At 46.0% G+C, this 8,213-nt stretch overlaps 6 non-coding genes across 6 annotated transcripts; all 6 read right to left on the bottom strand.

Annotated features, from left to right (window-relative positions):
* Window positions 1-422: 422 nt before the first annotated feature.
* On the bottom strand, window positions 423-613 carry LOC138653556 (U2 spliceosomal RNA). Its single transcript, XR_011315894.1, has one exon. It is a non-coding gene; the product is annotated as a U2 spliceosomal RNA (small nuclear RNA).
* A 1,172-nt stretch (window positions 614-1,785) lies between these two features.
* On the bottom strand, window positions 1,786-1,977 carry LOC138653557 (U2 spliceosomal RNA). Its single transcript, XR_011315895.1, has one exon. It is a non-coding gene; the product is annotated as a U2 spliceosomal RNA (small nuclear RNA).
* Window positions 1,978-3,150: 1,173 nt separating this feature from the next.
* On the bottom strand, window positions 3,151-3,340 carry LOC138653558 (U2 spliceosomal RNA). Its single transcript, XR_011315896.1, has one exon. It is a non-coding gene; the product is annotated as a U2 spliceosomal RNA (small nuclear RNA).
* A 1,173-nt stretch (window positions 3,341-4,513) lies between these two features.
* Window positions 4,514-4,704, bottom strand: LOC138653555 (U2 spliceosomal RNA). Its single transcript, XR_011315893.1, has one exon. It is a non-coding gene; the product is annotated as a U2 spliceosomal RNA (small nuclear RNA).
* A 1,172-nt stretch (window positions 4,705-5,876) lies between these two features.
* LOC138653616 (U2 spliceosomal RNA) lies at window positions 5,877-6,067 on the bottom strand. Its single transcript, XR_011315949.1, has one exon. It is a non-coding gene; the product is annotated as a U2 spliceosomal RNA (small nuclear RNA).
* A 1,172-nt stretch (window positions 6,068-7,239) lies between these two features.
* LOC138653615 (U2 spliceosomal RNA) lies at window positions 7,240-7,430 on the bottom strand. The gene has a single exon (XR_011315948.1). It is a non-coding gene; the product is annotated as a U2 spliceosomal RNA (small nuclear RNA).
* Window positions 7,431-8,213: the final 783 nt, after the last annotated feature.

The raw sequence follows: 8,213 nt of genomic DNA, 5'->3' as shown, positions 1-8,213 counted from the left end.
TTGTGCATGCGGTCACAAATGTAGTATGTATGGCCGAACTACTCGTAGGATACTTCAATTTAAACACTTCATGCTGACAGACAGCAGGCAGGGGCCTAATTTTGTAGATGGCACAATATATTAGCAACACTGTTACAAAGGCCTCATTCGGGCCTACATCTTAACACACCTGTTGCAACCAGCAAAGATTGCTTGATTGATTGATTGATTGATTGCATATTGGATGCAATCCAATGCTGAACATGCACAGGTGAAAGCAAGGCACAGGAAATGTTGCAAACGGTCCAGTGAAATTGAGCAAATTGCTACATTTGCCACCTGAAACGTGCTTCTTTGACCCTGAAAAGAATTCTCAGAAAGTGTTAAATGACAACTTGCTGGGCTGATTTCAATTCAATCTGTTTTTGGAAACCGGATCAGAGAAGGGGTGCACTGTTCCCGGAGATACTGCAATAACGGGTCAATGCGTGGAGTGGACAGAGCAAGCTCCATTTCCAGCTCCCTGTTCTAAAAATCCATTTAATATATGGTCCCCAAATAGGGGACGTATCAGATATTAAACTGATAAGAACAGATACTACACTTGATCTTAGCCAAAAGGCCGAGAAGCGATAGCCTGAAATGGTTTGCCACTCCAGACGCCCCATGGCCCACAACCAGGACTCACTGTGGAGAGAGCCCAAAAGATGATTGCCCAGGGGAAGACATTTTTTTTCTAAACTCTGGATGCCTTCTCAAATGGCAGTTCTGGTGTGTGTGGGGGCGTGTGGGGGGTGTGTGGGGGTGTGTGGGGGTGTGTTCAAGTTGGGCCCAACGCGTTTTTAAAAAATCTGCCTAACTCCGCCTAATCTGCATAACTCCGCCTGATCTGCATAACTCCGCCCATCTGAACACACCCTCCATCCCTTTGGCGCTCCAGAGTGCAACTATTAGTGCAAGTCTGCAAATTGCCCCTTTAAAAAAAAAAAAGACAATCCCCCTGCCATGTGGTCTGCTGCTGTTCCAGCAGCAGACTGAAGACGGCGCCATTTTTCTCTGCCTTAGATAAGTCCAGAGCCCATTGTGACACGTGAGAGTTCCGGAGTCAATGGCTGAAGGCCCCATTGTGACAGCAGCAGCAGGTGAAGGTTCCGTGCATAGATTCTATCTACTGCAGGCAGGCAGGCAGGCAGCAGCAGCAGCGCACCCAGTTGGTCAAAAGCATTAGAATACTACTCACACAGTACAAGACAAAATAGACAAGACTAGCACATTCAAGATCATCACAGACACCATTTTTCCTTCTTTATTGAAATACATATCATACACCACATAATTAAAAGTCAGTGGTCCACAAGAGGGAGCCAATGTTTTACAAAGGAATTTGTGCATGCGGTCACAAATGTAGTATGTATGGCCGAACTACTCGTAGGATACTTCAATTTAAACACTTCATGCTGACAGACAGCAGGCAGGGGCCTAATTTTGTAGATGGCACAATATATTAGCAACACTGTTACAAAGGCCTCATTCGGGCCTACATCTTAACACACCTGTTGCAACCAGCAAAGATTGCTTGATTGATTGATTGATTGATTGCATATTGGATGCAATCCAATGCTGAACATGCACAGGTGAAAGCAAGGCACAGGAAATGTTGCAAACGGTCCAGTGAAATTGAGCAAATTGCTACATTTGCCACCTGAAACGTGCTTCTTTGACCCTGAAAAGAATTCTCAGAAAGTGTTAAATGACAACTTGCTGGGCTGATTTCAATTCAATCTGTTTTTGGAAACCGGATCAGAGAAGGGGTGCACTGTTCCCGGAGATACTGCAATAACGGGTCAATGCGTGGAGTGGACAGAGCAAGCTCCATTTCCAGCTCCCTGTTCTAAAAATCCATTTAATATATGGTCCCCCAAATAGGGGACGTATCAGATATTAAACTGATAAGAACAGATACTACACTTGATCTTAGCCAAAAGGCCGAGAAGCGATAGCCTGAAATGGTTTGCCACTCCAGACGCCCCATGGCCCACAACCAGGACTCACTGTGGAGAGAGCCCAAAAGATGATTGCCCAGGGGAAGACATTTTTTTTCTAAACTCTGGATGCCTTCTCAAATGGCAGTTCTGGTGTGTGTGGGGGCGTGTGGGGGGTGTGTGGGGGTGTGTGGGGGTGTGTTCAAGTTGGGCCCAACGCGTTTTTAAAAAATCTGCCTAACTCCGCCTAATCTGCATAACTCCGCCTGATCTGCATAACTCCGCCCATCTGAACACACCCTCCATCCCTTTGGCGCTCCAGAGTGCAACTATTAGTGCAAGTCTGCAAATTGCCCCTTTAAAAAAAAAAAAGACAATCCCCCTGCCATGTGGTCTGCTGCTGTTCCAGCAGCAGACTGAAGACGGCGCCATTTTTCTCTGCCTTAGATAAGTCCAGAGCCCATTGTGACACGTGAGAGTTCCGGAGTCAATGGCTGAAGGCCCCATTGTGACAGCAGCAGCAGGTGAAGGTTCCGTGCATAGATTCTATCTACTGCAGGCAGGCAGGCAGGCAGCAAGCAGCAGCGCACCCAGTTGGTCAAAAGCATTAGAATACTACTCACACAGTACAAGACAAAATAGACAAGACTAGCACATTCAAGATCATCACAGACACCATTTTTCCTTCTTTATTGAAATACATATCATACACCACATAATTAAAAGTCAGTGGTCCACAAGAGGGAGCCAATGTTTTACAAAGGAATTTGTGCATGCGGTCACAAATGTAGTATGTATGGCCGAACTACTCGTAGGATACTTCAATTTAAACACTTCATGCTGACAGACAGCAGGCAGGGGCCTAATTTTGTAGATGGCACAATATATTAGCAACACTGTTACAAAGGCCTCATTCGGGCCTACATCTTAACACACCTGTTGCAACCAGCAAAGATTGCTTGATTGATTGATTGATTGATTGCATATTGGATGCAATCCAATGCTGAACATGCACAGGTGAAAGCAAGGCACAGGAAATGTTGCAAACGGTCCAGTGAAATTGAGCAAATTGCTACATTTGCCACCTGAAACGTGCTTCTTTGACCCTGAAAAGAATTCTCAGAAAGTGTTAAATGACAACTTGCTGGGCTGATTTCAATTCAATCTGTTTTTGGAAACCGGATCAGAGAAGGGGTGCACTGTTCCCGGAGATACTGCAATAACGGGTCAATGCGTGGAGTGGACAGAGCAAGCTCCATTTCCAGCTCCTGTTCTAAAAATCCATTTAATATATGGTCCCCAAATAGGGGACGTATCAGATATTAAACTGATAAGAACAGATACTACACTTGATCTTAGCCAAAAGGCCGAGAAGCGATAGCCTGAAATGGTTTGCCACTCCAGACGCCCCATGGCCCACAACCAGGACTCACTGTGGAGAGAGCCCAAAAGATGATTGCCCAGGGGAAGACATTTTTTTTCTAAACTCTGGATGCCTTCTCAAATGGCAGTTCTGGTGTGTGTGGGGGCGTGTGGGGGGTGTGTGGGGGTGTGTGGGGGTGTGTTCAAGTTGGGCCCAACGCGTTTTTAAAAAATCTGCCTAACTCCGCCTAATCTGCATAACTCCGCCTGATCTGCATAACTCCGCCCATCTGAACACACCCTCCATCCCTTTGGCGCTCCAGAGTGCAACTATTAGTGCAAGTCTGCAAATTGCCCCTTTAAAAAAAAAAAAGACAATCCCCCTGCCATGTGGTCTGCTGCTGTTCCAGCAGCAGACTGAAGACGGCGCCATTTTTCTCTGCCTTAGATAAGTCCAGAGCCCATTGTGACACGTGAGAGTTCCGGAGTCAATGGCTGAAGGCCCCATTGTGACAGCAGCAGCAGGTGAAGGTTCCGTGCATAGATTCTATCTACTGCAGGCAGGCAGGCAGGCAGCAGCAGCAGCGCACCCAGTTGGTCAAAAGCATTAGAATACTACTCACACAGTACAAGACAAAATAGACAAGACTAGCACATTCAAGATCATCACAGACACCATTTTTCCTTCTTTATTGAAATACATATCATACACCACATAATTAAAAGTCAGTGGTCCACAAGAGGGAGCCAATGTTTTACAAAGGAATTTGTGCATGCGGTCACAAATGTAGTATGTATGGGCCGAACTACTCGTAGGATACTTCAATTTAAACACTTCATGCTGACAGACAGCAGGCAGGGGCCTAATTTTGTAGATGGCACAATATATTAGCAACACTGTTACAAAGGCCTCATTCGGGCCTACATCTTAACACACCTGTTGCAACCAGCAAAGATTGCTTGATTGATTGATTGATTGATTGCATATTGGATGCAATCCAATGCTGAACATGCACAGGTGAAAGCAAGGCACAGGAAATGTTGCAAACGGTCCAGTGAAATTGAGCAAATTGCTACATTTGCCACCTGAAACGTGCTTCTTTGACCCTGAAAAGAATTCTCAGAAAGTGTTAAATGACAACTTGCTGGGCTGATTTCAATTCAATCTGTTTTTGGAAACCGGATCAGAGAAGGGGTGCACTGTTCCCGGAGATACTGCAATAACGGGTCAATGCGTGGAGTGGACAGAGCAAGCTCCATTTCCAGCTCCCTGTTCTAAAAATCCATTTAATATATGGTCCCCAAATAGGGGACGTATCAGATATTAAACTGATAAGAACAGATACTACACTTGATCTTAGCCAAAAGGCCGAGAAGCGATAGCCTGAAATGGTTTGCCACTCCAGACGCCCCATGGCCCACAACCAGGACTCACTGTGGAGAGAGCCCAAAAGATGATTGCCCAGGGGAAGACATTTTTTTTCTAAACTCTGGATGCCTTCTCAAATGGCAGTTCTGGTGTGTGTGGGGGCGTGTGGGGGGTGTGTGGGGGTGTGTGGGGGTGTGTTCAAGTTGGGCCCAACGCGTTTTTAAAAAATCTGCCTAACTCCGCCTAATCTGCATAACTCCGCCTGATCTGCATAACTCCGCCCATCTGAACACACCCTCCATCCCTTTGGCGCTCCAGAGTGCAACTATTAGTGCAAGTCTGCAAATTGCCCCTTTAAAAAAAAAAAAGACAATCCCCCTGCCATGTGGTCTGCTGCTGTTCCAGCAGCAGACTGAAGACGGCGCCATTTTTCTCTGCCTTAGATAAGTCCAGAGCCCATTGTGACACGTGAGAGTTCCGGAGTCAATGGCTGAAGGCCCCATTGTGACAGCAGCAGCAGGTGAAGGTTCCGTGCATAGATTCTATCTACTGCAGGCAGGCAGGCAGGCAGCAGCAGCAGCGCACCCAGTTGGTCAAAAGCATTAGAATACTACTCACACAGTACAAGACAAAATAGACAAGACTAGCACATTCAAGATCATCACAGACACCATTTTTCCTTCTTTATTGAAATACATATCATACACCACATAATTAAAAGTCAGTGGTCCACAAGAGGGAGCCAATGTTTTACAAAGGAATTTGTGCATGCGGTCACAAATGTAGTATGTATGGCCGAACTACTCGTAGGATACTTCAATTTAAACACTTCATGCTGACAGACAGCAGGCAGGGGCCTAATTTTGTAGATGGCACAATATATTAGCAACACTGTTACAAAGGCCTCATTCGGGCCTACATCTTAACACACCTGTTGCAACCAGCAAAGATTGCTTGATTGATTGATTGATTGATTGCATATTGGATGCAATCCAATGCTGAACATGCACAGGTGAAAGCAAGGCACAGGAAATGTTGCAAACGGTCCAGTGAAATTGAGCAAATTGCTACATTTGCCACCTGAAACGTGCTTCTTTGACCCTGAAAAGAATTCTCAGAAAGTGTTAAATGACAACTTGCTGGGCTGATTTCAATTCAATCTGTTTTTGGAAACCGGATCAGAGAAGGGGTGCACTGTTCCCGGAGATACTGCAATAACGGGTCAATGCGTGGAGTGGACAGAGCAAGCTCCATTTCCAGCTCCCTGTTCTAAAAATCCATTTAATATATGGTCCCCAAATAGGGGACGTATCAGATATTAAACTGATAAGAACAGATACTACACTTGATCTTAGCCAAAAGGCCGAGAAGCGATAGCCTGAAATGGTTTGCCACTCCAGACGCCCCATGGCCCACAACCAGGACTCACTGTGGAGAGAGCCCAAAAGATGATTGCCCAGGGGAAGACATTTTTTTTCTAAACTCTGGATGCCTTCTCAAATGGCAGTTCTGGTGTGTGTGGGGGCGTGTGGGGGGTGTGTGGGGGTGTGTGGGGGTGTGTTCAAGTTGGGCCCAACGCGTTTTTAAAAAATCTGCCTAACTCCGCCTAATCTGCATAACTCCGCCTGATCTGCATAACTCCGCCCATCTGAACACACCCTCCATCCCTTTGGCGCTCCAGAGTGCAACTATTAGTGCAAGTCTGCAAATTGCCCCTTTAAAAAAAAAAAAGACAATCCCCCTGCCATGTGGTCTGCTGCTGTTCCAGCAGCAGACTGAAGACGGCGCCATTTTTCTCTGCCTTAGATAAGTCCAGAGCCCATTGTGACACGTGAGAGTTCCGGAGTCAATGGCTGAAGGCCCCATTGTGACAGCAGCAGCAGGTGAAGGTTCCGTGCATAGATTCTATCTACTGCAGGCAGGCAGGCAGGCAGCAGCAGCAGCGCACCCAGTTGGTCAAAAGCATTAGAATACTACTCACACAGTACAAGACAAAATAGACAAGACTAGCACATTCAAGATCATCACAGACACCATTTTTCCTTCTTTATTGAAATACATATCATACACCACATAATTAAAAGTCAGTGGTCCACAAGAGGGAGCCAATGTTTTACAAAGGAATTTGTGCATGCGGTCACAAATGTAGTATGTATGGCCGAACTACTCGTAGGATACTTCAATTTAAACACTTCATGCTGACAGACAGCAGGCAGGGGCCTAATTTTGTAGATGGCACAATATATTAGCAACACTGTTACAAAGGCCTCATTCGGGCCTACATCTTAACACACCTGTTGCAACCAGCAAAGATTGCTTGATTGATTGATTGATTGATTGCATATTGGATGCAATCCAATGCTGAACATGCACAGGTGAAAGCAAGGCACAGGAAATGTTGCAAACGGTCCAGTGAAATTGAGCAAATTGCTACATTTGCCACCTGAAACGTGCTTCTTTGACCCTGAAAAGAATTCTCAGAAAGTGTTAAATGACAACTTGCTGGGCTGATTTCAATTCAATCTGTTTTTGGAAACCGGATCAGAGAAGGGGTGCACTGTTCCCGGAGATACTGCAATAACGGGTCAATGCGTGGAGTGGACAGAGCAAGCTCCATTTCCAGCTCCCTGTTCTAAAAATCCATTTAATATATGGTCCCCAAATAGGGGACGTATCAGATATTAAACTGATAAGAACAGATACTACACTTGATCTTAGCCAAAAGGCCGAGAAGCGATAGCCTGAAATGGTTTGCCACTCCAGACGCCCCATGGCCCACAACCAGGACTCACTGTGGAGAGAGCCCAAAAGATGATTGCCCAGGGGAAGACATTTTTTTTCTAAACTCTGGATGCCTTCTCAAATGGCAGTTCTGGTGTGTGTGGGGGCGTGTGGGGGGTGTGTGGGGGTGTGTGGGGGTGTGTTCAAGTTGGGCCCAACGCGTTTTTAAAAAATCTGCCTAACTCCGCCTAATCTGCATAACTCCGCCTGATCTGCATAACTCCGCCCATCTGAACACACCCTCCATCCCTTTGGCGCTCCAGAGTGCAACTATTAGTGCAAGTCTGCAAATTGCCCCTTTAAAAAAAAAAAAGACAATCCCCCTGCCATGTGGTCTGCTGCTGTTCCAGCAGCAGACTGAAGACGGCGCCATTTTTCTCTGCCTTAGATAAGTCCAGAGCCCATTGTGACACGTGAGAGTTCCGGAGTCAATGGCTGAAGGCCCCATTGTGACAGCAGCAGCAGGTGAAGGTTCCGTGCATAGATTCTATCTACTGCAGGCAGGCAGGCAGGCAGCAGCAGCAGCGCACCCAGTTGGTCAAAAGCATTAGAATACTACTCACACAGTACAAGACAAAATAGACAAGACTAGCACATTCAAGATCATCACAGACACCATTTTTCCTTCTTTATTGAAATACATATCATACACCACATAATTAAAAGTCAGTGGTCCACAAGAGGGAGCCAATGTTTTACAAAGGAATTTGTGCATGCGGTCACAAATGTAGTATGTATGG

The sequence above is a fragment of the Ranitomeya imitator genome, unplaced genomic scaffold, assembly GCF_032444005.1.
Source record: "Ranitomeya imitator isolate aRanImi1 unplaced genomic scaffold, aRanImi1.pri SCAFFOLD_1034, whole genome shotgun sequence".
Lineage (NCBI taxonomy): Eukaryota > Metazoa > Chordata > Amphibia > Anura > Dendrobatidae > Ranitomeya > Ranitomeya imitator.
The sequence above is the reverse complement of the archived record's forward strand: the minus strand, read 5'-3'. Positions and strand labels throughout refer to the sequence as shown.